We start from the raw sequence: 27,394 nt of genomic DNA on the forward strand, positions 1-27,394 counted from the left end.
TGAATGGGCCAGCGGCAGCGCATGGAGGCACAGTCCCCAGCAGGGGGGCATGTGGACACCTGTGCCGGCTGCTCCTTCAGCTGCTCACAGGCTGAGGGAGCAATGGCAGCTGTGGAGGCGCCGGGCAGGCAAGCCAGGGAAGGCTGGATGTAGCGCCGAGGGTGCTGTGGGGGACATGAAGCAGGTGCAAGAAAAGGTGTCACCCCCAGGCTACATATTAGGGATCCCTGGGGTATCAGATCATAATTGATTTGTTGGGTTTACTGTAGAGCTAAGATAAGAACAGATTTTTAACACATGGGAAGGCTTTGAGATAAGGAGGGTGTTATATAGTGCTTTTTCAGTGGTTGGAGCCCTGCACGTTCCTGGCAACTGGGGGGAGGGTTTGGGTGGGCACAGCATCATGGGATAAATTTTTTAAAAATACAGTCTTGTGTACTTATTGGAAGTTGATACAGGAAGTGACAATGGTAGCTCTAGGAAGCACTGTAAAGTCTATGGTAAAACCATAGAGTTTTCAGCAATTCCTAGAGCTACCCTTTGTCACTTCCTGTATCAACTTATGGTAAGTACACAAGGGTGCTTTTAAAAAATGTTCTCATGTGGCCACTATGAGCAGTATCAGGCAATGGGACCTGGAGGCGTGGGGATCCCCCGCTTCCACCATGGGCTTGGCAGCCCTTGGCAGACAGTAACAATGTGTGGAAGATCAGCATCATTTGCTCCGTATTGTGTGATGTGTGAAGAATGATGAGATGCTTGACAGAAGCAAGGTTCTCCAGAGAAAAGGGCAACAATCAGTGGGGTGTGTGTGAGGAGGGCAGGTAACTGGAGAAAGTGAAAACAGAAGACAATACTGAGGGTCGTTGCTTTTAAGAACATAAGAAAGGCCGTGCTGGATCAGACCAAGGTCTATCAAGTCCAGCAGTCTGCTCACACAGTGGTCATCCAGGTACCTCTAGGAAGCCTGCAAACAAGATGAGTGCAGCAGCATCCTGCCTTGTTCCACAGCACCGAATAGGCATGCCCCTCTGATCCTGGAGAGAATAGGTATGCATCATGACTAGTATCCATTTTTACTAGTATAATATACAATGATGTCACTTCCGGGTATAGTGCCGCATCGCGACGGGACGCTTTAGCACTCAAACCCCCAAAATGCATAGCTAAAGCTTCCTGTCGTGATGCAGTGCTAAACCCGGAAGTGACATAATTGCATCATGCGTGGGATTGCTGCTCCAGCCCCATCCTGAAAACCTCCCGCCGGTGGAAAGGGGGGACCTGGCAACCCTACTTTTCAGCCACCCAAGCACATCCCAGGGAAGCCAAGCCCTTCTCAAAGCCAAGGCAAGGGAGTAAGCTTCAAGTGCCTTTAGTAAATAGCCAAACAATCATTCATTTTATGATATAGCTGTAAAACTAACCTGCAGGTTCAAAATAAATCACTGTGTAAAACTGTATAGTGTGTACCTTCTAAAAATGATACCTGCATCTATCTCTGAGTTGTGAATATATATTAAGGTTGTAACAACCATCAGGAATGAACTTTTATGTGGGAAACCATGGCTTCAGTCAAGTCTTCCTGACAGTTGATTTAAATCATGGTTTAAATCAATTTGATTTAAATCAAATCAACCCTGTTTAACATCATATAATTTATAATACCATATAACATTGCACTATGTGGCATTTTTATGGAATTTAGAAGGATAACTTTCTTACTTTTTGGAAGCAGAATGGTGAATATACTGCCTTAGTACACACATTTTAGTTTTTGCCATTGGAGAGACGGGTTGGGGGGGGGAATAGAAGTTGAAAATACAAAGCCGCTTATATGGCAATACAAAAGAAAGTTTATTATGTGGACAGGCAGAGTTTTATACAGTCACAGCAGGACTAACAGCATATGTGAATATTGAATTAAACTTTATAACATTGAAAATACCAAACTCTTCAATAGTATAGTATCATTATACACCTAAGTAGGGTTGCCAGACCCCTGCAGGGGATCCCCCATTTTGGGGGCCCTTCCCCAACGCCATTCATCCAGCCAGTGGGAGGACTTACCATGTTGCCAGCAATGTGGGGTCGCTCTGGTATTTGGGCAAAAACCCCACGGTAAAAAACAGCTTCTACCCAAATACCCAATTTTTTTTTTTGCCCAAATACCAGAGCGTCCGCACATCACCGGTGACATGATGACATAACTTCCAGTGTGTGCTGGAAGTGATGTTGATGTGTTGCCGGCGGAAGAGCCCTAGGCCTCAGTTTGCTACTGGAAAGTTCTCCTCCATCCTCTGCCGGTTGCCAAGGAGTACCTGGCAACCCTTCACATGAGTAGTATAGCGTATTCATTATGGACTAAATTAGCCACATTTAAACGGTAAACTTGTCCTTGAAAATATGTTTTGTATGTCTGCAGTACACACAGGCATTGTCTTGCTGAAGAAATCTTTATTCTGCACACCCTGGATTACACCAAAACATTTCATTTATTCCAAAATAAAAAAATATATTTTAGAGGGAGGTTTCTGTTTTCAGAGCTCCGCAGAATTTTCATTTTCCATGCAGAGGTTGCAGCCTTCCCTCCCATGATGTTTTCCCACTCCAAAACAGCCACGGGGCACCTGTTTCACATGCTATGGGGCTCCATGTGTATTGACCGTAGCTCGGGATACCCCACAGTGGGGAAAATGGTCCCTGCAGCTGTTTTGGCTGAAGCTCCTCCTTTCCTGCACCACGTTCCCAAGCCACATTGGACCCTGGATAGCTTGGGAACTTTCATTTTCTGGTGTTACATGTGACTTCAAGTTGGGTCGGGGGATTCCCAACCCAATTTATGTCAAACTTGTCATCTAGCTTGGCCCTAAGTTTCTCAAATGGCCATAGAATACCAAAAATCACTCTTGGAGAGTAGCATCCAATTTTTTTGGTCATTTACTTGCCATGGATACATTAAGCTGGTCAGTCGAGGAGCCAAATCGGACTAATAAACGTTAGGGAACCCACCTTGTACCTAGGGGTTCTTTGAAGTATATTAATTTTACTACCCTATCTTGGTGAAGGATCAGTCTTTTGAAGCCCCAGTTCCAACCAAAAAAAAAAAAAACAATTTAATATGAAGCTTAAACCCTGAGGGGGGTCAGGGAGGGATGGGCGGGTTGAGAATCTTATTACTGCCATTAGCAGATGTTGCCATGGATATTGAGTCAGATGCCTGAAAGGCAAGTTTCCAGTTTTATTCAAAAATCAGAGTCTGGAATGGGTGATAATCATTTCAATTTAGGTTTGGGAAGGACAGTATTCAGCACCCCTCTAGGGCAGAGTCAGAATTCTTATTCCTGCATTATTAGTCTAATAAAGGAGCTCTCATAAAGAGAGGTCTCTGTTCTGGAAACGTGTGGCAAAGGGGAATTGCCTCAGCATGCTTCCCTGCTTGTCAGTCATCAGTTATGAATCCTCATGGACTAGAAATCTCCACTGTTATCTGTGAAGGGAGTTTGTGGGGAAGCCTGTAGAAACAACTGGCTGAGGGATGTCATGGGATACAACTCCTCTGGGAACATAGCCCTCGGCAAACGGAGCGTTCACAGTCCAGCTTCTGTGAGCAAAGGAGAAGGAAGTTTGGCTGGGAAGGAGTAAAACCTCATGCAAATTCAGGGGGTAGGAACAGCGGAGTGAGCTAAGCAAGAGCAGATTAAGGAACTGATAGCTTCTCTACTCTCCTGGTAGCTAAGTGGCAGGAGTGTAGAGGAAGGAGCGCTGCAGAGTAGGCCGTGGTCCGAGAAAGAAATCCATAGGCTGGGGAAAAGTAAAGCCAACAGAGGAAAAGAGTTGAGCTGAGGAGTGGCCAGAAAGACGTTCAACCCATTCCTGAGGTTGGGGGGCCGAATGGGCTTAGAAGGCAGCGTGACTGGCGTCTGTGCCACTTGTGCCATCTAAACTGGCACGGATGCCAGCGTAGGGGAACACACGCTAGCCCCCTTGAAGTCCCTCCCTCCCCAAACCACGCCCTCCTTAGGCTCTGTCCCAAAAGCCTCCCACTGGTTGCAAAGAGGGACCTGGCAAGCCTAACCAGAAGGCATAGGAAAATGCAAGTCTCACATGCCCTGATTAGTAGGGTTGCCAGCCTACAGGTAATAGCTGAAGATCTGCTATTACAACTGATCTCCAGCCGATAGAGATCAGTCCACCTGGAGAAAATGGCCTCTTTGGCAATTGGACTCCATGGCAAGTCCCTCCCCTTCCCTCCCCAAACCCCATCCTTCTCAGGGACCTGGCAACCCTACTGTTGAGATATGATATCCTTGGGCCTGCCTAAGAGCGTCTGGGCCTTAGGGATAAAGCCTACAGGGTCTCCTCTCTCTTCAGCAAGCCTTCCCTGCCATTGTTGCCACTCTCTTGGGTTTTTTGGGGGGAGGGGGGAGAATTGGTAGGGAAGTGAACCTATTTTGGTCCAAGTCTGTACTTCAAAAGGAGTTGGGTTCAGCTTGCAACAGGCCAGGGATTTCCAGCTGAAAGCGTTTGTATCCCACCACCACCCCAATATTGAAAATTTGCCCACAGCTCTAGAAATAACTGATAAAAGGAAGCTTCAGCGTTGTTCAGGAGGGAAGGCAGCATGGTATAACTCGATGGTGTTCAGATCTTGGAAGCAAAGGAGGATCAGTATTTGGACGGGAGACCACCAAGGAAGGCTCTGCAGAGGAAGGTAATGGCAGACCGCCTCTGCTTCTCACTTGCCTTGAAAGCTGCTTGCCGGGGTTGCCGTAAGTCACCTGCAACTTGAGGGCACACATGTCTGCTTAGTGTTCTTAGCCGGTTTAGGATGATAGAAAGGGAGAGCTTCTGTTGACCAGACCTCCTTTTAAACTGCAGGATGTCAAAGTTCATAACATGGAAGAAAAAATAAACTCTTTTATCCACAGCGGGGTTTTTTTTGTTTTAAATAAGGGTATAATGTAGAAAACTTAACAGCGTAATTAAAAGATCAAAGACAGTTGAGTAATTCTCTGACTAGGAAACAATGAAAGAGTAGAGCGAGGCATCCAGGGGTAAAGTAGGGAGGGGGAGAAATTGTGGGGCTTGAGGCAGTGGCAAAGCAAAGGCTGAATTTTATGCAGGATCAGGGTTGCCAACCTCCGAGTGGCACCTGGACATCTCCTGCTATTATAGTTGATCTCCAAACGACCAAGATCAGTTCCCCTGGAGAAAACGGCTTCTTTGGCATGTACCCCACTGAGGCCCCTCCCCTCGTCAAACCCCGCCCTCCCCCAGCACCCCCCAAATCTCCAGGTATTTCCCAACCCAGAGCTGCCAACCTTATGCGTGGTTTTAGCTGCAAGGTTTAGTAATGATGACATGGCAGAGAATCACCACGATCGCTGTTTCAATTATTACTATGCTCTGGTGGTGAATCACCTAATTTGCATGAAAAATTTAAATAAAGCAGATTTTATTTACCACTTTTAGCCATAGTTATATCCTGCATACCTCTAAGCCCATTATCAGCATTATGCTCTGGAAAATTAGAAATGTTATTTGTTTTTTAAAAGTTAGATTTGATTATAAGGAATATTCTAGACCAGTGTTTCCCAAACATTTTGAGTCATGGAGCACTTTTCAGGAGAGAAATTCGATAAGGAGCATTAATTTTAACCTAAGACCTATATACTAAACCAAATGACAGTAGTATTTTTCTTTCCAATCTCTTCATGAAGCACTAGGAGATGTTTCATGGAGCACAGTTTGGGAACCTCTGCTCTAGACAAACCACACAATGTACAATTGCAGAATCATGGATTTATTTATCTCTATATATATTTAAAACATTTCTATGTTGCCTTTCCATCAAACTTAGGGTCTCCAAGGCAGCAAAAAAATAAAAATAAAATAAAACAAGATTTAAAAATAAATAGTATACAATTAAAAACACACAATTAAACAATACACATACAAATCGAACAAAACACGTGTGCAATTAAAACACATGTACAAGAAGAAGGATCAGCAGAGGGGATAACAAATGAAATAGATATGTCTAGTAGTAGATGCTGACCCAGACGTGACTTTGGCAGTTTCAAAATTTATATCTATGGCATTAAATAATACTCCTAAATTTTAAACTGTACAATTATTTATATTTATAATCTTAATGACATTTTATGGAAGTTGTAAATGTAATTTTTATACTTGAGTTGATATATTTAATAATTATGTTATTTCCTAATATATCTTTTTCCTATGCTCACAACTGATTGGTCTAAGAGCATTAAATGAACGATACGATACAATAGATATGTCCACCTGCTGGTGGAAGACAGATGAATCTCTACGGGGAGGAAATTCTGTAATTTTGGTGCCTTGACCGAGAAGGCTGTTTCTTGTATTGCCGCCCATCTAGCCTCAGATGGTGAGGGCGCCCAGAAAAACGCCCTGAAAGAAGATTACAATTATCCATAGCCCTGACTGTAGTAATAGCAGCTATTTCATGAACATGGGGAAGGATGTGCATGCACGCACACATGACCGAAGATTCCTGTAGTGATATCTGTAGAACACTTTATAGTAGTGGGCTTCAGTCCACGACATTCAGCTTGGTACTGGAATTGATGAGCGTCTGGAAGGAGAATCAGTCATTTGCGAACGTTTCACTAAATTATGTCTCCCGGTTTGTGACTTGCTTTCTCTGCTGATGTCCCAGTGCAGTGCAGTGACCATGATAATGCATCCTCTAAAGGTTTCATGAGGCGGACAGTGTGGATCCTAATAGGCCAGGCAGAAGAAGTGCTTATTAGATCGTCTGGTCTGTTTATGGACCATTTTGAGGTTACCATGATGGATATTGACAGGATCCTGGGACCTCTAGTTGTGCAGGCACCTTGCCCACCCTGGCTGCTAAAATCCCATATCGTTGATCATATTGACTTACATCAGGGGTGTCAAACATATGGCCCGTGGGCTGGATCCGGCCCCTTTGAGCTCTTATCTGGCCCGCGAGCCAACCGAGGCAGCCACCCTCCCCCATTCCCAATCTGGGCCGGCGAGTCATGGCCCGGCCCAACCAAGTGCCATTTATGTCACATCCGGCCCTCGTAACAAATGAGTTCGACACCCCTGACTTACACAGCGTAATCTGCCTTAGGCACGGTGAGAAAGGCGGACTATAAATAATGTAAATAAATAAGTAAATAAATGATTAGTTTTGGCTTTCAGGTCCCTGCTATGCCTTGTTCTCTCTGGGTGATGTGGGATAAGACAATATGGACCTCATCCTGAAACCATTTTCACAAGTATCTTTGTGCCTTACCTGTCTCGAAACAATAGCCAGCAGCCTTTCAGCGTTTCTGAAGGCATTGTGAACACCAGCACATGTGAATTTTATTGCAGGTATGAAGAACAAAACATAAGACAATGAGCTGAGGAATAATCCCCGGTGTCAAATCTCCCAGGCTATCGCATCACAGTGTCAAACTCTGGGAGGTTTCTGCATTTCATTGCTTTATTTTCAGCCCTAAAGAGAGTTGGAGCCTTCATTCACTCCCCGCGTCCTGGCTCACCCTGTCTATGCTCCCTGGTACTTCTGCCAGGCAGTGGGAGGGGGAGGAAAAAGCAGCTCATCTCCACCCAGAGGTGGGTGTTGCTTGAGTCAAAAACAGTATAAGAAAGCGTTGGAAGTTTCAGCTGGTGTACAGCAAGCCTGGGATCGCCTCTTCCTCGGGGCTGTAAATATTCTGCCTTCGCAGGATGTCTGAGAACAAGAGGAAGGGGAGAGGAAGGGGGAAAAAGAACAAAGAAGGGGCCCCGAAGAACAAAGAACCAGACCCCAAAGAAGGTACTTTAAAGTTTTAGTACATTTTACTGCATCTTCAGAGCCACTTAACAAGAGAGCTCTTGCCGGCTGGCAAATATAGGAAAGGAGAGACCGTTTCCATCTTGTTCTGGAAAAGGGTTGTCTTCTCACATCTTCTCATGTTTCTGAACTATTTAGAAAATAATGGTGTTAATTAATATCGGCTAAAATCAAGGGTGTGTGCTTTTGGGGAATATTTATGATCATAACCAGTATCAAGTCTTCTAAAGGTGCCACCCTGCAAATGGGTAAGATGGGCAGCCGCCTGTTCATGTGCATCCTCGGTGGTGGCCCCCACCTTATGGCATGACCTGACTGAGGACAGGAAGCCCCCTCGAACTTCTGTCGTCCTGCAGAATGTGCAAAACTGACATGCTCAAGAGGGTATTTTGAAAAAGGTTAGAACTTTAGTGGAATGTCACAGTCCAGGAGGGTGCCTTTTTAATGGAATAGGATTGTAGTCCACTGTGATGATTATTGTGGGCAACGCCTACTTTTAGCACATTGTCCTTGTCTGGCAATCCACTTTCTGCATTGTTTATTGCATACTTGCCTTCAATAGTTTGTTCTCCTTCCTGTCTAATTCTGTGATCCTAGTCCTGTTGTGTTGTTCACAGAGTCTTAGCGAGAAAGGGGACTGTAACTAGAGTAAATAAATAAAGGGTTGAGATGCCAATCAGAGGGCTTCACGGAGCTGGAGTTTTTTCTTGCAGCTGCAAACTAGGAGAAGTTTTTCCTTGAAAGAGAGAAACTGTAACAGGCCAAAGGTGACCTGATTTTGACAGCAGTCTTATGACAGTGGTTACGTTTTGTGACTTGTGAATGAACAGTTTGTGCAAGGTCCTTCTGTTCTCTTTGGTGTGATGCCCCTGCTAAGTGGCTTTAATCTGGTGAGTTATTTGACTGGGCTTGGCTGTTAGAAGTGGATTGCCGGTTAATGGCCGTAAAGGTAAGAAGGCAGTGTGCTGTCTCTGATTGTATTCAGTGTCCCTGGAAGAACACTTGAATGGTTTCAGTGCTCACACCATCAGAACAATGTCACAAGTTCAAAAATGGCAGTTTACTTCAGGGAGATATTTCAGCTGCTGCTGATCTTCTTTCTCATGCAAGCACCCATTCGTGTAACTATTCTTCCAAGTCATTCTTTACCTAGTAACTTATTTGCATAGTGGTCGCTTATTTGCCGAGGGTTGCCAAACTCCAGTTTGGGAAATTCCTGAAGATTTGGGGATGGAGCCTGGGGAGTTTGGGGATGCGAGGAAGCGCAGCAGGGATGTGACGCCATAAAGTCCACCCTCCAAAGCTGCCATTAACTCCAGGGGAACTGATCACTAGAGATCAGTTGTAATTCTGGGAGGACACCAGGCCTCACTTGGAGGTTGGGAAACCTAATCTTGCCCTTCCTATGAAGAACTAAAAGGAGTGCACAAGATCCTCTTCCCCACTTTCCTGTGAAGAAAGGTATGCTGAGCAATCATGACTATTCCAAGATCACCCTGGGGCAGAGCAAGGAATTGAACTCAGGTGTGGATGGTCTAATGGCAACACCTGAGTCACTGCACAGCGCAGACTACTGTAAGAAGCCAGGAGTCAGACATGTGAAGGCCTTACGGAGGCTCTGTAGGGGCCCCGTTTGGCTGACCTCCCCACACGATCCTATCAGGAAAAAAAAGAAGCCCGCCCCCCAAGGGCACCTGTGTGGGAGCACCTAGATTGACACCCGCCTGTAGAGTCCTGCTTTTGTTTGATGGACCACAAAGCACCAGAATATTACTGATGACTGACAAACAGAGATGTGTCACACAAGAATGCATTCCCCCCCACACTGTGAATGGAAGATGAAGCGTGTTTAAACATGTGGCGCTCCCTCCCAGTTAACTATGTTCATTCTGTGGGTTCCTGAGTAGACTGGTCTAATTCAAGGTGATTTAAATCGCCGAGAAGAAAAGCCAGTTGAAATAATTGAGATTTAAAATGTAAAAAGGCCCATGATTATTTTGATATTTCCTGAGGAAAAGTACACATTACAACTGTTTTACAAGTGCAGCCATGACATGATTTTGTAGACAGATGGTGATGGGAATGAACACCACCTGGAACTAGGATTGCCAACCTCCAGGTGATGGCTGGCGATCTCCTGGGATTACAACTAATCCCCAGGCAACAGAGATCAGTTCACCTGGAGAAAATGGCTGCTTTGGAAGGTGGACTCTATGGCGTTATACCCCACTGAAGTCCCTCCCCTACTCAAACCCTGCCCTTCTCAGGCTCCACCCCCCAAATCTCCAGGTATTTTCCAAGCCAGTGCTGGCAACCCTACCTAGAAACGTTTCTTTGCAGGGTTCCTTTCAGTTTGGGTATGCCCATCTCCTTTGTTATATGATTATGTATAATCATTTAGCCCTTCCCTGCCTCACCACCCTACTATTTCTCACACAATTAATTAATCTCAACCAGTAGTCACTGGCTGGACACACCCTGGCCTAGCCACAGTAATCCATGCAACAGTCACCTCCAGGATGGACTACTGAAACTTGCTCTACACAGGGCTACCCTTGAAGCTGATCTGGAAACTTCCATTGGTCCAGAATGTGGCGGTGTGTGTCCTTACGGGGACCCCATGGAGCAGTGCTTTGCCAGCTATACTAGCTCCCAGTTGAGTACCAGATCAGGTTCAAGGTTCTGGTGTTGACCTTCAAAGCCCTAAACAGTCTGGGACCGTCATATCTGCAGGACCGTCTCTCCCGATATAGCTCCCAAATAGGGTTCCCAACCTCCAGGTACTAGTTGGAGATCTCCTGCTATTACAACTAATCTCCAGCCAATAGAGATCAGATCCCCTGGAGAAAATGGCAATTGGACTCTATGGCATGGAAGTCCCCTCCCTAAACCCCGACCTCCTCAGGCTGCACCCTGACCTCCCGCCAGTGGCGGATCTGGCAGCCATACTTCCAAAGACCACTATGCTCAGCTGGTAGCAACTTACTGGTGGTCCCTGGCCCAAAAAGCGTCTGGTGTCCTTGAACCTGGCCAGAGCCTTTTTGGCTCTGGCTCCAACCTGGTGGAACTTTCTGTCGAATGAGACCCTGGCCTTACGGGACTTGGCTCAGTTCCGCAGGGCCTGTAAGACCGAGATGTTCCACCAGGCCAATGGTTGAGGAGAGCGACAGTGTTACATAGTAGTTGGCCTCTCTTCTTCTTGTCCTCCCCCTTCTTCTTTCCCCTCCTCCCTTCCTTTCCTCTCTCTCTTCACTTTCTCCCTGATCGCTCTCCCCATTACTGATATTGTCTTGTGGGGCGCTGTCTTTTATATTGGGTAGGATTTAAAATGTTAACTTATATATTTATATAAAGTATTCATTTTAATTGTATATTTTAACTTTTTTTTTTTAAAAAAAAGATAGAAAGACAGGGGGAGGGGAAAATCAGGAAAAGATAATAAGGAATTGCATGCAATACACTCTTCTTTCTTCCTTGGCACCCAGAATATATTGCGATAAACTCACAAATACATTAAAAACTACCCACTAATATCTTGTCCTGTCTTTCTTTCTTTCTTTCTTTCTTTCTTTCTTTCTTTCTTTCTTTCTTTCTTTCTTTCTTTCTTTCTTTCTTTCTTTCTTTCTTTCTTTCTTTCTTTCTTTCTTTCTTTCTTTCTTTCTTTCTTTCTTTCCATGGCCAAGAAGGCCCTTCCTTGGCTTGATGCCCATTTAGCCTCAGTTGGAGGAGACACCTGAAGCAGGGCTTCTGAAGGTTATCATATGGGTCAGGTAGGTTTGTATGGGAGTGGGCAGTGCTTAAAGTATGCAGGTCCCAGGCATATATGGCTTTAAACTCAGTACCAGGCCAGCATCTTGAATTGGGCCCAGAAATAGATTGGGAGCCACTGTAGATAGAAAAAGATTGGAGTGATATAGTCTCTATAACCCTATTATACGAACTGTCGTGCTGTGGAAAATGAAAATGGTGTTTCCTCAATAATTTTCTCTTCATGAAGCAAAAGAGTTGTAGGTGTTGATAATAGGGTCATAGATCCAGTACATTAAGTTCCTTTTAAAGCAGATTTTAAAAAAGAAAAGAAAATTATAGCTCAGAGTTATTTTTAAGATTAACTTGTTTAATTTTTGTTTAAATAGGAGGTTCATAATCAGACTATCGCTGTTTGTATGACCTTAATCCTCCATAGCAATAGAGTGTGCGAACGGCAGGATTCTGAGGGTGAGAAGATTCTCTGCTGTTTATAAGCCCTTCAGCAAAGAGGAGTTCTAAAAAATGCAGAGCTGCATTTCTAAAGAGGAGGCAGAGCGGGTCTTTTTCGGCAGCAGAAGTGACAGGATTAAATGCAAGCCGGCTTGGTGTCAAAAGCCGCTGCTGGGAGGCAGGATGTGCATATAAGCCCCACGAGCGTGACTGAAAGAAATCATTCAGAAAGAAAGCTTAGAAACTGAGGAGGTTGAACTGTGGCCGGGCGGAAGGTGGATCTGTGTTTCTCTAGGTGGGGCACATTTTGTTCACATTTAACATTGCAGGCAGTGCTGATGTTCCGGGCCACAGAGAGGGAACTCGGGACAAAACAGGGCTTGCCGCCCCCCCTCTTGCACCCCTCCCCCATGCTGCCAACAGCCAACACAAGCATATTTAAGTACATGGAATTAAAACGTACATGTATGTGTTGTATGGTTTAGTGTGTAATCACAATAAATCAGAGCTGCCAGTCTTTCTGCTACGGTTTTACCACAGAGTTCCTGGCGATTCCTAGAGCTACCTGATTTCACTTCTGGGTTTCCCCAGAAGTGATGTCATGGCACAGACAATGTAGCCCTCCCCATGTCCCCTGCTGTTTTTATCTGTTTGCTTTCGGTACAAGGTGTTGGCATTTAGGTGGCTCCCCCTCCAGCTGCTTCTTGGGAATAAACTCTTGATATAGCAGTTCACTCCGGATCACAAACTTCACTGGGTTCTGCTTGGAGAGTGGGGTGGTCTTCCCAAGTCTTCTGCAAACTGGGATAGCTCCTTTGCTGCCTTAGAAAGCCAGAGGAGTCAGAAAGAGTTTGTGCACTTATAAGTTCCCTTGGGTTCATCCATCCTTGGTTTTCTTCAGCTCTGTTGAAAGTAACACCTTCCTGTGGAGGACACAATGCCCCCAACACCACCATAGTCTCACAATGTCTCTCAGGTGAGGGATTGCCCCCTTCTCAGCTCAGAACCCAGCAGAATCTTAGGTGAACAGGGAGGGTCGGCAGGGATGGAGACTGCTCTCTGCCCTTCCTGCTGCTGCATCAACTGATGACTTCCTGCCACTTCAAACGCCATTTGCACTTCCTGGGCTTGAAAGCTGAGATGCGTTTCCTCAAGGCGAAGCTACTGCATCTCCTGTGCATGGGCCATTTTAGCATGGGTTAATTGCAGCTCTCTTCCCCCCCCCCCGCTTCAAAACATCAGGTGGGGTGGCTCCAGTCAGCCTCCTCAATTCAGGACCCACTGTTGTGGGTCGATCCACACTGCCGAGATCGTCCTCCTTCACACTCACCATGCTGTTTAGTCTTCCGTCCCCAAGCTTGGCTGCCTGTCTCCTGTTATGGATGTATGGATGTGTGGATGTGAATCAGTGTGGGTAAGCAGGGGAACTTGGCTGAGCTTGGGATTCTCCAAGGCTCCTAAACCTGTGTGTACCCATTGGTTACTGGGGGTTGTTCCCCCCCCCCCAATCACAGTCTGGAGGGAGTGGCCGCAGGCGGCCAGGGGGGGCATATAAGCAGGGTCTGCCCACTGTAGTTCCAGTTCTGTTCTCGTTCTCAATAAAGCTGGTGTTGTTGGAACTCTGTCTCTGACCTCGTGTGTCCTCCCCCACGTGGACTTAACAGTGGTGACGAAGGCTGGTAGGCTGACCGGCTGTCCTGCTGATCTCACTCTTGCCTCTGCTGAATTCACGGTGCCAGGTAGGCAGCCCGGTTTGCCTTGCTCATTTCACTTCAACACACTTGGGAGCTGCAACGCGCCACGAAATGGCCACCAAAGACTCAATGGAAGTGTTCGATGCTGCCCATAACATCTCCCATAAGTGCTGTTGCTGCGAGATGCTGAACTTGTAGGGCTGTCAGTAGGGTTGCCAGGTCCCTCTTTGCTACCCACAGGAGGTTTTTGGGGTGGAGCCTGCTTTGGAAGGTGAAGCGATTTAATCCACCAGGATGGAAACAGTGATATGATGCTGTCTATATAGGGATGACTTTATAAGAGTATTATTTTGGAGAATTGAAAAAGCCTAGCTCATTTTGAGCAATGCGAAATGACTCTTGAATGAGGCTGCCAGGCCATCTTCTCTTCTTTGAAGGTTCTCCTTTGGAAAGATATTGTCTTCTGTATAATTTACCTGCAAAGATAAGGAAAGAAACACAAGCTTCAAGACAGATGGTCAACTGTATTTCTACTCACCTTTTTCTGTGATGCATTCGTTTCTCACATCTACTGCAAGAGATAAAGAAAATACTATGTGTTAGTCTAAAGACTTCCATGGAATATGTTGTAGGGTTGTTCATTACTCTGTTTATGTATGGATGTTCATTACTGTGTCTGAGAATACATGTAATTGTCATATATTTTATGATTTAGGTACTCTTTGATAGATATACATGCATTGCACCTTCTTGACTTATGCTGTCTATTCTTATTTAGACTACCTGGAGGGACCTCTCCCTGGCTGTTGTGTGCATTCATCGTGGGGATACAGCTGGGAGAGGAAGCTCCTTCCTCTACCCCTGTGCTCTTTGCACCCTATGGACTACCAGTGCTTTGCTGCACGGACTTGTTAGTCTTCATTCCCATCCTGACTAACCAAATAGTCCCTCTCACTTGTGTGTGCATACACACACACACACTGCTTCACCTCTCCTGCACTTGCATTTACCCAGTCTTACTGATTTTAGATTGATTTTTGTGATTTTATAATGATTTAAGTGTATTATTGTGTTTATTGTACTGATTGTTAGTTGTGAGCCGTCCTGAGGCCGGCCTTGACCAAGAGCGGGGTATAAAATAAATACATAAATTAAACTAAGAGTGCCCACTTTCAGTCTGCTGTTTCTCAACTCAATCCCTGACTGCTGCCAACCATGTCATGATCTCCAGAACGTTGTGGGGCACAACTGGCTAATGTCTTGCCCTGCCTTTGACTGCTGCCACCACCACCTTGGGTAAAATCCAGGCCCTGTCTCTCATGTGGGTTGGCTGAGGCCAACTCCTCAAGGGTGTATCACTGTAGCATGCCAAGGAGTCAAAGGCAGATGGGTAAGGATGTGGGCAGACTCTCTCCAATTAAATAACATTACTTCTACAAGACACAAACTCAGGGTACTGCAAGGACAGATCTAGGTGCACTGAGAAAAATAAAAGGAGAGTTACTAACTAGGTACTTACAACCCATGGTACATCTGATCTTTGTTGGATGCAGGATGCCCCCACCCATCCCTGGTGCATCTGTAACCCTCTTTAACATCATTCCCCTCTCTCATCCTTCATACCAAAACCCAAGAGAGACAGCCAGTGTGGTGTTGTGGTTAAGAGCCAGCTTATGCTTTGGTTGTTGTGAGCCAGCATGGTGTAGTGGTTAAGAGTGGTGGTTTGGAGTAGTGGACTTTAATCTGGAAAACCAGGTTTGATTCCCCACTCTTCTACATGAACAGCAGATGCTAATCTGGTGAACAGGTTGGTTTCCCCACTCCTACGCATGAAGCCAGCTGGGTGACTTTGGGCTAGTCACAGCTCTCTTAGAGTACTCTCGGCCCCACCTGCCTCACAAGGTGCCTGTTGTAGGGAAGGGAAAGGATTGTGATTGCAAGCCGGTTTGATTCTCCCTTAAGTGGTAGAGAAAGTCGGCATATAAAAACCCACTCTTCTTCTTCTCTCATGCTCCAAAAACCAACAACCAAAGCATATGAGACAAAGGAACAGCTCCCTTTTCCAGACGCCACCCCACATGTGCTCCAAGGCCTGTAGCCAATCTGGGTGCCAGGTTCAAGACCACTAGACCTGGACTTTCTAGTCAAGAGGCATTAACACATCAAAGAGCTAGTGTGGGAAAGGATGCTATCTTGCCGGGAAGAGCACCTTATCCCCTTCTTACCAGCCACAGAGATGCCAGGGTCCATAACTGTCACAGCATCTCTTTCCCCACTGCCTCTCAATGCATCACAATGGTTTTGTATGTAGTAGTTAGGTAAAGGTCCCCCTGTGCAAGCACCGGGTCATTCCTGACCCATGGGGTGATGTCACATCCCGACGTTTTCTAGGCAGACATTGTTTGCCAGTTCTATTCCCCAGTCATCTTCCCTTTACCCCCAGCAAGCTGGGTACTCATTTTACCAACCTCGGAGGATGGAAGGCTGAGTCAACCTTGAGCCGGCTACCTGAATCCAACTTCCGTTGGGATCGGACTCAGGTCGTGAGCAGAGCTTTTGACTGCAGTACTACAGCTTTACTACTCTGTGCCATGGGGCTCTAAATTACAGCTGGCAGTCCTACTGCTATGGTATTACCATAGAGTTTCTGGGGATTCCTAGAGCTACCTGATGTCACTTTTGGGTTTTTCCAGAAGGGATGTCCTAGGACATAAAACCCTATGTCCCTGCCCCCAAAACTCCCACATTCATTAATGATCAAGGCTCCCAATTCAGTATCCAGGCAAATAGGTTTCCTATTTGACAACTCACGAAAGCTCCTACCCTGCCAGAAATTTTGTTAGTCTTTAAGGTGCTACTGGACTCTTGCTCTTTTGTACTGCTAGTGACAGACTAACACGCTACCCATCGTGATCTGTCTTCAAGTAATATGAACCAGGATGTTGGGGACCCTCAATTTTATGGGGGCCTGGGTAGGTTGGTTGCCTTTGTCACCCCTCCCACACATCTGCTGGTGTTGGATGAATGTGTGGCGTGTACAGCTGATCTGGTTTAAAACTGCTTTTTAAGACAAGGCTTTACCCACTAAGGATATGCAGTATGAAAAACTTAATGCCATACAATCTATAGCAGGGGTGTCAAACATACGGCCCGGGGGCCTAATCCGGCCCCTTTAGAGCTCTTATGTGGCCTGCAAGCCAGCCAAGGCAGCCACCTTCCCCCCACCCCCCGGTCCATATCTGGGCTGGCGAGGCTTGGCTCAGTCCAACTAAGTGACATATATGCCATTTCTGGCCCTTGACAGCCCTGATCTGGAGTATTAGATAATGATATTTGCTATTAGAGATATGAAAAAACTGGAAAAAATTAGGGATGGGGAAGAAACCTGAGGTAGCCTGGGGGGTTTAAAGGGCTTTTTCCCCATTTTCTTTTAATGGAAAAATTGGGAAATTTAGGGGAGCACTGCGGGAAAACCCTCTTTTGGAATGAGTGAAATGCTTTTCAAGGCCAGGGCTTACTCACTCAGCTTGTGCTGCATGATAAATGTTATGTAAGACAGTCTCGACAGCATTAGATAATGATAATTCCCGTGTATAGTGTTGAAACATACAACGTATTTTTCAAGGATCTGGCTATTGTGTAAATGTGAGTAATTTGGGCAACAAGTAATATATTGTAATTCGTTTGATGATAATTCATTATGAAAGAGTTCAATAGTTTCAGTTCTGTAAAGTTTTAATACATATACTCTCTCAAAAATGTTGATTCTCTTGATCTGAAAAGCTAGAAAATGCAGGAACTTTTGACTCTCCCCACCCCCGGTTTAAGAGACGGATATTGGAAAGATCAGAGTTGATCATGCTCCCCCTTCCAGGGGCTTTTAAACCACTGCAGTGTTCTTGTCTTATAAGTGAAGATGTAAAGTTTATACAGTCTTTGTCAAAGCCAAGTTAATGCCAAGTCTCCCCCCCCCCAAAAAAAACCCCAGCAACAAGAAATGGATGTATAGATGAGACCAATGTGTGAATTGAGAGCAAACAGAACTTCCCTGTCCACATATATAAAGAATGCAAAATAGAGCATGATGTTCTTTTGCTAGAGGACAGCCAGCCTGAGACAAAACATCAGAACGATGCCCTCTTGCTTCGTCTGTAAATTTCATTGCGACGCCAACTGTAGCATAAGCACCATCTTGCTGGGTCAGACAATTGTGGTTTGGTTAGAATCATAGAATCATAGTTGGAAGGGACCACCTGGGTCATCTAGTCCACAATGCAGGAAATTCACAATTACCTCCCCACACACACCCCCAGTGACCCCCTACTCCATGCCCAGAAGATGGCCAGAAAACAACAACAACCCCAAACTCTCCAGGATCCCTGGTCAGTTTGGCCTGGAGGAAAATTGCTTCCTGACCCCAAAGTGGCAATCGGCATTACCCTGGGCATGCAAGAAAAGGGCGATGCAGACCTTCCTGCCCTTCCTCTCATGATCTGTCATAGAATCAGCATTGCTGACAGATGGCCATCTAGCCTCTGGTGGTCTGGTAGATATGCTGCCTCTAAACGTGGTTCCATTTACAAGCTTAATAGCCGTTGATTGATTTGGAGTGCAATCTAAGCAGAGTTACACCCTTCAAACCTATTGACTTCATCCTAACAGTGCTTTTAGGATGGCACTATTATTCCCTTAGAGTTCTCCTTCTCTTCCTTAAAAGCCTTCTAAGTAGTGTTGCCAGCTCCAGGTTGGGAAATACCTGGAGATTTTGGGGGTGGAGTCTGAGGAGGGTGGGGTTTGGAGAGGGGAGGGGCTTCAATGCCATAGAGTCCAATTGCCAAAGTGGCCATTTGCTCCAGGGGAACTGATCTCTGTCGCCTGGAGATCGGTTGTAATAGCAGGAGATCTCCAACCACCACCTGGAGGCTGGCAACCCTACAACCAAGCCAGTCTTCAGATGGTAAAATTCTGTAGACTGACAGTAGATTTTCCATCTGACTTTCTACCATCCTGCCCAGTTTTTCCCACTCACATGAACACATGAAGCTGCCTTCTACTGAATCAGACCCTTGGTCCATCAAAGTCAGTACTGTCTACTCAGACTGGCAGCAGCTCTCCAGGGTCTCAGGCAGAGGTCTTTCACATCACCGACTTGCCTAGTCCCTTTAACTGGAGATGCCAGGGATTGAACCTGGGACCTTCTGCATGCCAAGCAGTTGCTCTACCATTGAGCTACCTTCCCCACTCAAGGACTGTTTACAGGAAGGCTTGTTTTGTTTTTTTGTTTTTGTAAAGGGTGGAAGAATAGGGGGAAGGTGGGTTGTCTATTTATTTGTTTGTTCAGATCTATTGAACATATCATGTGAATTTTAAGGTTTCCTTTTTTTAGTGCCGCTCTGTATCCTTGTGCACTTACATGGAATTTGATTTGCCTACCTGCACATCTGGGCTCATTAGGCTCACTGACTATCTGTTCATAGTTCTGCCATCCTGACTAAGGAAGTGTCCTCCAGAAGTGTGGCTAACTAACCATTCTCCTCTGAATCCAGATTGGTTTGCTGGCAGACGATCAGCTTCTACCACTTGGACATACTACCTGTACCGGAGGCCACTGTGACACGGGGACTGCATTTTAGCACTATCCAGTCACGTGGCTGCTGATTGGGTAGCTGTATCCAGCTGGGCTGCTAATGTAATCCCTCGCATCAATCTCTACCATGAACTCAATGGTTGCACGCATGCACAGTGCCGAAGTTTTTCCGGTGGCTTCACTGCCTTGCAGATCTCTCCTGTAACTGTGTGGCTACTCAACGATGGCTGTTCACAGTCATTCTAACAAACTGTTGCACAAGCTGCCAGTCATGTTGCTGGAATTTCTCTCTACCCGTCTGTGTTTTTTGGTACACAAATATCTGTCTCCAGCTGATTTTGCAAGAAAGGAGAGCGAGGAAGAGTAAGAGAGAGGTAGGACATCCCTGGAACAAGGTGAAGGACTGAGGTTGAATTTTTTTTTGCCTGTGCCAGAACTTGCAACCCTTAGACTAGCAAACACTTTGGACAGGCATCCGTTCCTGACACATTTTGCAACCTTAGACACATTCAAGCAAAATGCTGTAAAATCTGGTTGGATGTCTGTTTTAGTAGATTATGCAACATTTGGAATAGGAAGAAATCCCAGACTAACTGTTGGGGTTTGCAAGATTTATTTATTATCCCTCTCTTCCTTCATGGCATTCCGGGTAGCTTATGTAAATCCTCCTCTTTTCTCCTCACAAAAGTCCTGTGAGGTCCATCTACACATTACAAAGCCCTCATGTTTGTTGGGGAACAACGCAAAGACTTTGGGCAAAAACGTTTTCGCCGAACTGCGTTCGATCCTGGCTAAATCCTGGCTGAAACAGGGAATAAAGGAGGCTAAAGCGACCATGCGTTTTCGCCCTTTGTATCATGTGTGCAATAGGAGTTTTGTGCCTCCCAGCACACACGGGGGTCTTTTCTGTTTGCAAACAAAGCAGGCAAGGAGACACTGCTGTAACCCACCCATGTTTTCAGTCCTCAAACTGCTCATGGAGTTGCTGTTGGCTCCATGTTAACTTTATGCATAGCTTCTTAAGTAACATGATTTTTACAATGGAGCCAGTAGCTGTTCGCTGATGTGAAAACGGCACAGTGGCAGGGTGGATAAAAATCAATTATTAAAAAAATATTTTAATCAAGTTTTTAACATTTAAATTAGATTTTTTAAAAAATAAAATGCTTTTTGAGGAAAAATGTATCTAAACATAGTTTTCTATTTAAGATAAAGTATAGTTTCATGTCAGAAACTAATGCCATTTTGCATGGCAGCTTTCTCTGACACATACAATATACAACCTGACATGAATTTAGGACACTTTCCCCAATAACCAGTAGTTCTGAAAAACACCAATAATTCTTCATTGCAGAGATTCAGGAACTTAAGAAATGCTCTTGACTTTTCATAGACCTGTTGGGTTTCCTCTTTATTTCCCCTCACAAATTGGAAAGTTTGGAATAGGGAGGAAAATGGTTTTGAGACCTCTTCTTAAAACCTCAGGCTTTTGGCCAAGGGCTAATATCCCTTTGTTGGGCAAAGTGCTTGAGCGAATGGTGGCTGTACAACATCCTAGATGTTGGATAAAATTGATTATCTAAATGAGGGGTCCTCAACGTGGTGCCTGTGGGGTGCCATGGCACCCCACCAACACCTTTCCTGGTGCTTGCAAAGTGTTTTTAGAAAGTGAGTAGGGCCAGGTGGGGCTGCTGCTCAGCAGGGCTTCTGGTTGGTGATCTGGTGATCCCTGGACCGAAACATATCCGGCTGTCGTCAACCAGAGCCAGGGCTTTTTTGGTCCTGGCCCCGGCCTGGTGGAACTTTCTGTCGAGCACCAGGACCTGCACTGTGTTACTGAAGCGGTTGCAATCATTTTGTGGCTGGCTTGGCCTCCTTTTGTTGCCACGCCCACCATGCCGTTTCAGAATTCTAAATGTGTCCACAGGCTAAAAAAGGTCGGGGATCCCTCGTTTAAGGACTATATCACTCCAGTCTTGGCTGATCTACACTGGCTCTCAGTCTGTTTACAGGCACAATTAAAGGTGGTGGTCTTGACCTTCAAAGCCTTATATGGTTTGAGACCAGCATACCTGAAGGACTGCTCCCTAAGGAACCTACTCTAACGAACTTAATAATGAATAGGGTTGTGCATATCAATGAACCCAAACCATAAAAATAAAAATAAAAAAACAACCCAAAAAAGGCCTTTTTGGCTTCTTTCAGGTTTATTTTAACCCAAATATTAAAACTAGGAATAAAGCCGAAGCCGGATAACTGGTCGCCAAATCAGCCGAATCGGTATTTGGCTTTTTCGGCTTCGGCTTTCCCCAGGCTTTTCCTTATGGAATTTTTTTAATGAGCTCTGGGGGAGGCATTTTTAGAGGTAGAGTTCCCAAATTTTCAGCATAGCTTCAAGGGACTCTCCTTGCATGAACCATGAAGTTTGGTGAAGGTTGGGTCAGGGGGTCCAATTTTATGGGGTCCCAAAAGGGTCGACACCCTCCTCCATAGAGAAGCATTGTAAAGCATCTGCATTTTGTTATGTATGAACGACATCATAGTTGCGTCTTCTTTTCTTTTTCTTTTTTGCTATGGGTGCATTGATTGATTGGACAGCCATAAACTTTTTTGGGTATCTGCAAATGTATTTACTACAAGATTCCCAATGTTCTTTAAACTTAAGAAGAACTGCCAATAAAACCAACCTCTGTGAACTTGTTACTTTTGTTTTGTTTTTGTTCCTAATAAATGTGTACACACCCACTGGTTTGTTGCCATTCTGTATATCTGGGTATTGCTGTCTTGCTGAGTACATGGTGTGGGCAGAAGCAGCAGCATGCTTGGCTTATTCAGTCTGTTCATTGGTGACAGAAGGTTCAAAATATGCAATTTCAAGTACACCTCACATCCTCGCATTTTACAAGGCCGGCACTAAATTCTTGTACATAAATTGTGGGGCAGAGGATTCCTCGAACGATGGAGGAGGAGGATTGTTCTGCATCACCCTGTTCTTGTAGACAACTCTTAAAGCTGCTCATGGTTGGAAGAAGAGGTTCCTTCTTGAAATGGAGTAGAATAGTGGCCAACACAATGATCTGTGAACCAGCAAAGTCCCTTGTTCAAATCTTGCCTCCTTCACAAGTGAACTAGGCAAGCTGTTGTTCTGCAAATTGGAGAGTATTAAATTACTAGAGGAGAGAAGCAATTCATTATTTATTTAAGTCATTCCTGTTCTGCCTCATAAACCTTACAGTTCTTGAGATGCCATGCAAGAATAAAAATTATACTCCATCAAACCCAGTGTTTAAATAATAAAACAGGAAGCTGAGAATATATTAGAACAGTTCAGTTTAATAGCTGATAAAATCAATATAGCCACAATAAATCCCAAGCAATTTGAAATGAAAAAGCAATTAAAACAAGGAACAGAACCAGAAACATGTGCATAACAACTAGTTAAATTAACTGTTTTCTGCATACCTTAACCTGAGCTGAAGCGTCTTGCTCAGAGGTGTAATCTCTTTCTCTCTCAAACTGGTTTTTATGATTATGATTTTGCAGTTTATTTATAAATGTGTTTTGCCTTGAAGTTGTTGCTATGTTACTATTTTAAATAGTCTTAATCACTACTTTACAGTATACTGATTATTGTTGTTCAGAACAGTGGACCCCCCAGGGCTGAATAGTGACATAGGATTCTTATCTCACTGCAGATGCTAATTTGCTACCCCTAAGCAGTTCCCCTTTGCTCTAATCAAGCTAATTACTATGTGCATTGTACCTCTGCATCCGGAGTTCCTTCTTTGCAACACCCCTCCCACCTTCTGACTGGGATATAAGGACTCCATTCTGACTTGTATTTGAGGAAGGGAGCTTTGACTCTTGAAACTTATACCCCCAAAATCTAGTTGGTCTCTAGGTGCTACTGGACTCGAATCTAGTTGTACACCCACTCTGGCTCTCTCATTAGGAGATTTGCAAACACCTATAGATTTCAGCCAGTTGTTTCCCTAGTATAACAGGAAGCTGAATGTACGTATATTAATCAGTACCCTTGGAAATGGGCTCAGACCAGCAGAGCAATTGATAGGATGGAAATGAGTAGGTTTGCCAGCTCGAGGTTGGGAAATACCTGGAGATTTTGGGGGCAGAGCCTGAGAAGGGTGGGGTTTGGTGAGGGGAGGGACTTCAATGCCATAGAGTCCAATTGCCAAAGCAGCCATTTTCTCCAGATGAACTAATCTCTATCGGCTGGAGATCAGTCGTAATAGCGGGAGATCTCCAACCACCACCTGGAGGTTGGCAACCCTAGAAATGAGGCTCTCCAATCCCAGTTTTTTTTCTTCCTAATTATATCCATGTTGACCTGATTTCCACATCAAGGCTAGCCAGAAGGACTTCTTTAACAGATCGTAAAGAGGTAGATCCCCAGGAGGCAGGGAACTAGGGAGACAAAATTCCAGGGGCCAGTGTTGCCCTGGGCAACTGTGAAGTCTGACAAGGTGCCACAAGTACACAGGCCCGCCCTATATATGTAGGCCCTAACTTCAGGTGAGTATGAAGTGTGAATGAGGTTAGTGTAGGATGCAAGAACGCTTTCAGTAAAGCTTGATTTAATGTAAAAGAGTCTTGTCTGGGACTCTGTGCCTCTTCACTGCTGGATGTGAAGCGTGTAAGTCTAGTCAGCACTGATTTCTGAGGTCAAGGAGCCGCAGGTGGAGCTGTGTATCAGACAGCGTGAGGGTTTAAAGAGGGAATATTTTGGGCAGGGGGCAAGGTGGCTTCTGCAGTAGATTCCTAGGGCCATTTATGCAGGGTTGATTCTGCTCCTCACTCAATGCTGATTTTTTAAATTCGACCTTTAAAATGACTTTTCACTGTCCCGATGCAAGAGGAGAAAGTCAAACAAATTCCACCACCCCACTCGCCTGCTCCTTCGTTTGCATAGCCATTAGCAATAGTCATTTGCATAGCTAAGCCATGGCTGTGATTCTGCATGCTTCCTTCAGTGAATGTTTCGGTGCGGGGGCGGAGCAAATACAAAAGGTCGTGTTAAAGGGGCTCTTAAGAAATGCAAAGCAGGTATGCGATGGCTTCGCGGTGATGTCTAGAATGTCGGATGAGCATGAAGAAATAAAAAAAATATGTGGGGCACTTCAGCCTGGAACTTCAGCTAATGACCAAGCATAAATGGCCTAGGAGTATTGAAACTGGGAGCCTTGGTTTGGAAAGGAGGGAACGTTATGCAGAGACACTTCCGGGGGGGAGAGTAAGCCTGCTGCTGGGGAACTGGAACAGAGAGACTGCAGAGAAACCTGCCATATCGAAGCCCTGTTGCTGCTGAGTTTTATCTTCTGCCTCACCAGCAATGGGGAAACCACAAAATCCTGTCCCCAATATGGTTCTTGTGCCTGCTGACACTTTTTCTGGCGCCCGCCAAGTGTTTTAGGAGGTGGGTGGGGCCAGGTAGGGCTTTTCCCAGCAAGGCTTCTGATCGACTATTGGAGATTTTAGTGGCTGTGCTGATTTTTTTAAATGTTGCTTTGGCAGCCGCTGCTACCACATCCCAAGAATTTACACTGTGTTACTAAAGGTAAGCTGTGGCAATCGTTTTGTGGCTGGCTCGACCTCCTGTTTTTGTTTCTGCACCCACCAGGCCATGTCAGAGCTGCCTTATACTGTATAAGGAAGCTGCCTTATACTGAATCTGACCCTTGGTCCATCAAAGTCAGCATTGTCTACTCAGACCAGCAGCGGCTCTCCAGGGTCTCAGGCAGACGTCTTTCACATCACCTACCTGCCTAGTCCCTTTAACTGGAGATGCCAGGAATTGAACCTGGGGCCTTCTGCATGCCAAGCAGATGCTCTACCACTGAGCCACAGCCCTTCCGAACATGCCTACAGGCTGAAAAAAGTAGGGAACCCCTGTCCTAAACAGACGAAAGGAAGTGGTGGTACTGCACGGTGACATATCTTAAGTCACCCATGTGGGATCAACCCCACCAGTTGATGACCATTTGATTAGATGGTCCAATTCTATAGGAGGACAACTCTGCACCGCTTCTTGTGGAGCTTGGGTTCCCCTTCTCCTGGCATATCTGACTTTGTTTAACTAAGGCTTGCTATCATATGCATACTTAATTCCTGCAATTCCTGTTGAATTTACTGGCACTTCTTATACTGAATTGAACTGCATGTGTACCTATTTTTCCTACAAGTCCTTCTAGCAACTTGCTTGCTCATTCTTTACTCATAGCTTCTGTCACAAAGGAGCCTGGAAGAGCAGTGAGAATTTGCCACACCCCAAAATTCCTACCTCTGATTACATTACAGGAGCTAGGAGTAGATTTGGCAGCCGGCAGGTATAGACTAGCCCTGCAATTCATTTCTACTTTAATTCTTAGCTCCCTGAGGATATGTTCTTTGCCATGTAAACTATACTGTGGAGAGGGTGAAAGAATAATATTGTTTCTTTTCTTGTTTGGAATCTGTGGCTTAAGAATTTCAGGTTAGATTTAAAATTGGAGATAATTCAGGAAATGGCTACTTGGTTAGTAAAATGTTGGTAAGAATTGGTGCCATGGGCATGAAAGCCAGTCTAGTTCTACAAACTGGACTTACGTAGATTATTATTATTATTATTTATTTAGCACCATTGAAATGAATGGCACTTTGAAACGGTGCATCTCCATCCTTCAGCTTCTTACAGAGTCAACATGGTATTGTGATTAGGGTGTCAGACTAGGATCTGTGAGACCCAGGTTCAAATCCGTACTGGACCATGGTGCTCTTGGGCCAATCACACCCTCTGCTCCTAACCTACCTCACAGGGTTCTTGTGAGGACAAAACGGAGGTGAGCAGAATGACATAAGCTGTTTTGGGTCTGCATTAGGGAGAAAGGTAGGGTATCAGTGAAGTAAATAAATACCGTAATATTCAACACAGGGGAGGCAATAAAGAGTGTAAGCTGTTTTGATTATCCTTAAAGGTAGAGAAAGTCACCATATAAAAACCAACTCTTCTTCTGCTGCTGCTGTTGCTGCTGCTGTTTGGATGGGAGACCTCCAAGGAATGCCAAGGTCATGATGCAGAGACAGGCAATGGCAAACCACCTCTGAACATCTCTTGCCTTGAAAACCCTACAGGGTCGCCATAAGGCAGCTTTGACTTGATGGCACTTTCTACTACTACCACCAGTCATAAGTGACTTAGTCCACTCTGCTGTCTGAGGGCTTTGCCTTCTCAGACAGTAATTAATGAGAGATTCAAAACAGATGAAAGGAAGTATTTCTTCACACAACACATAGTTAAACTGTGGAACTCCCTGCCCCAAGATGTGGTGATGGCTGCCAACTCGGAAGGCTTTAAGAGGGGAGTGGACAGGTTCATGGAGAAGAGGGGTATTCATGGCTATTAGTAAAAATGGATACTTGTCATGATGCATACCTATTCTCTGCAGGATCAGAGGCGTGTGCGTATTTTATTAGTTGCTTTGGAACACAGGCAGGATAATGCTGCTGCAGTCGTCTTGTTTGTGGGCTTCCTAGAGGCACCTGGTTGGCCACTGTGTGAACAGTCTGCTGGACGTGATGGGCCTTGGTCTGATCCAGCGTGGCCTTTCTTATGTTCTTAATAATATAGATATAACTGTCACATAATTAAAAATATTATTTTTAAAAAATTATATAGAAAGATGAGACATAGGACAATTCACAGAGCATGTACAAAATGCAACATCTAACCACATCTTAATGTAGAGAAAATTAAATAGACTATAATGTAGTCTACTTATTGTCGATTTGAAAAGAAATCACTTTTTAAATTAGCATTAATTAACACTGACCTTTCAGATTCTACTTAGCCACGTTCCCATACATGTCATAAAGCAAACGTCGGCTGCTATAGCTGCTTCAGGGCCAGATGTTTCCGCGGATCCTTCCCCAACTTCTAGAGGTTGCCAGGAGCAGTCATAAAACTACTGATGGATAAATGCTTCGTCAGTTAATTAGCTTAATTTGTATAATTGGCAAACGGTGCTCATCTGTGCAACTTAGCTAAGCCTTGGGAGTGGGAACCGG

At 45.0% G+C, this 27,394-nt stretch overlaps 1 protein-coding gene across 1 annotated transcript in view; it reads left to right on the forward strand.

Annotated features, from left to right (window-relative positions):
* NRG2 (neuregulin 2) overlaps nt 1-27,394 on the forward strand; it is a 214,362-nt gene that overhangs the window by 60,932 nt on the left and 126,036 nt on the right. The window lies entirely within an intron of this gene.

Source organism: Euleptes europaea, chromosome 17, assembly GCF_029931775.1.
Source record: "Euleptes europaea isolate rEulEur1 chromosome 17, rEulEur1.hap1, whole genome shotgun sequence".
NCBI lineage: Eukaryota > Metazoa > Chordata > Lepidosauria > Squamata > Sphaerodactylidae > Euleptes > Euleptes europaea.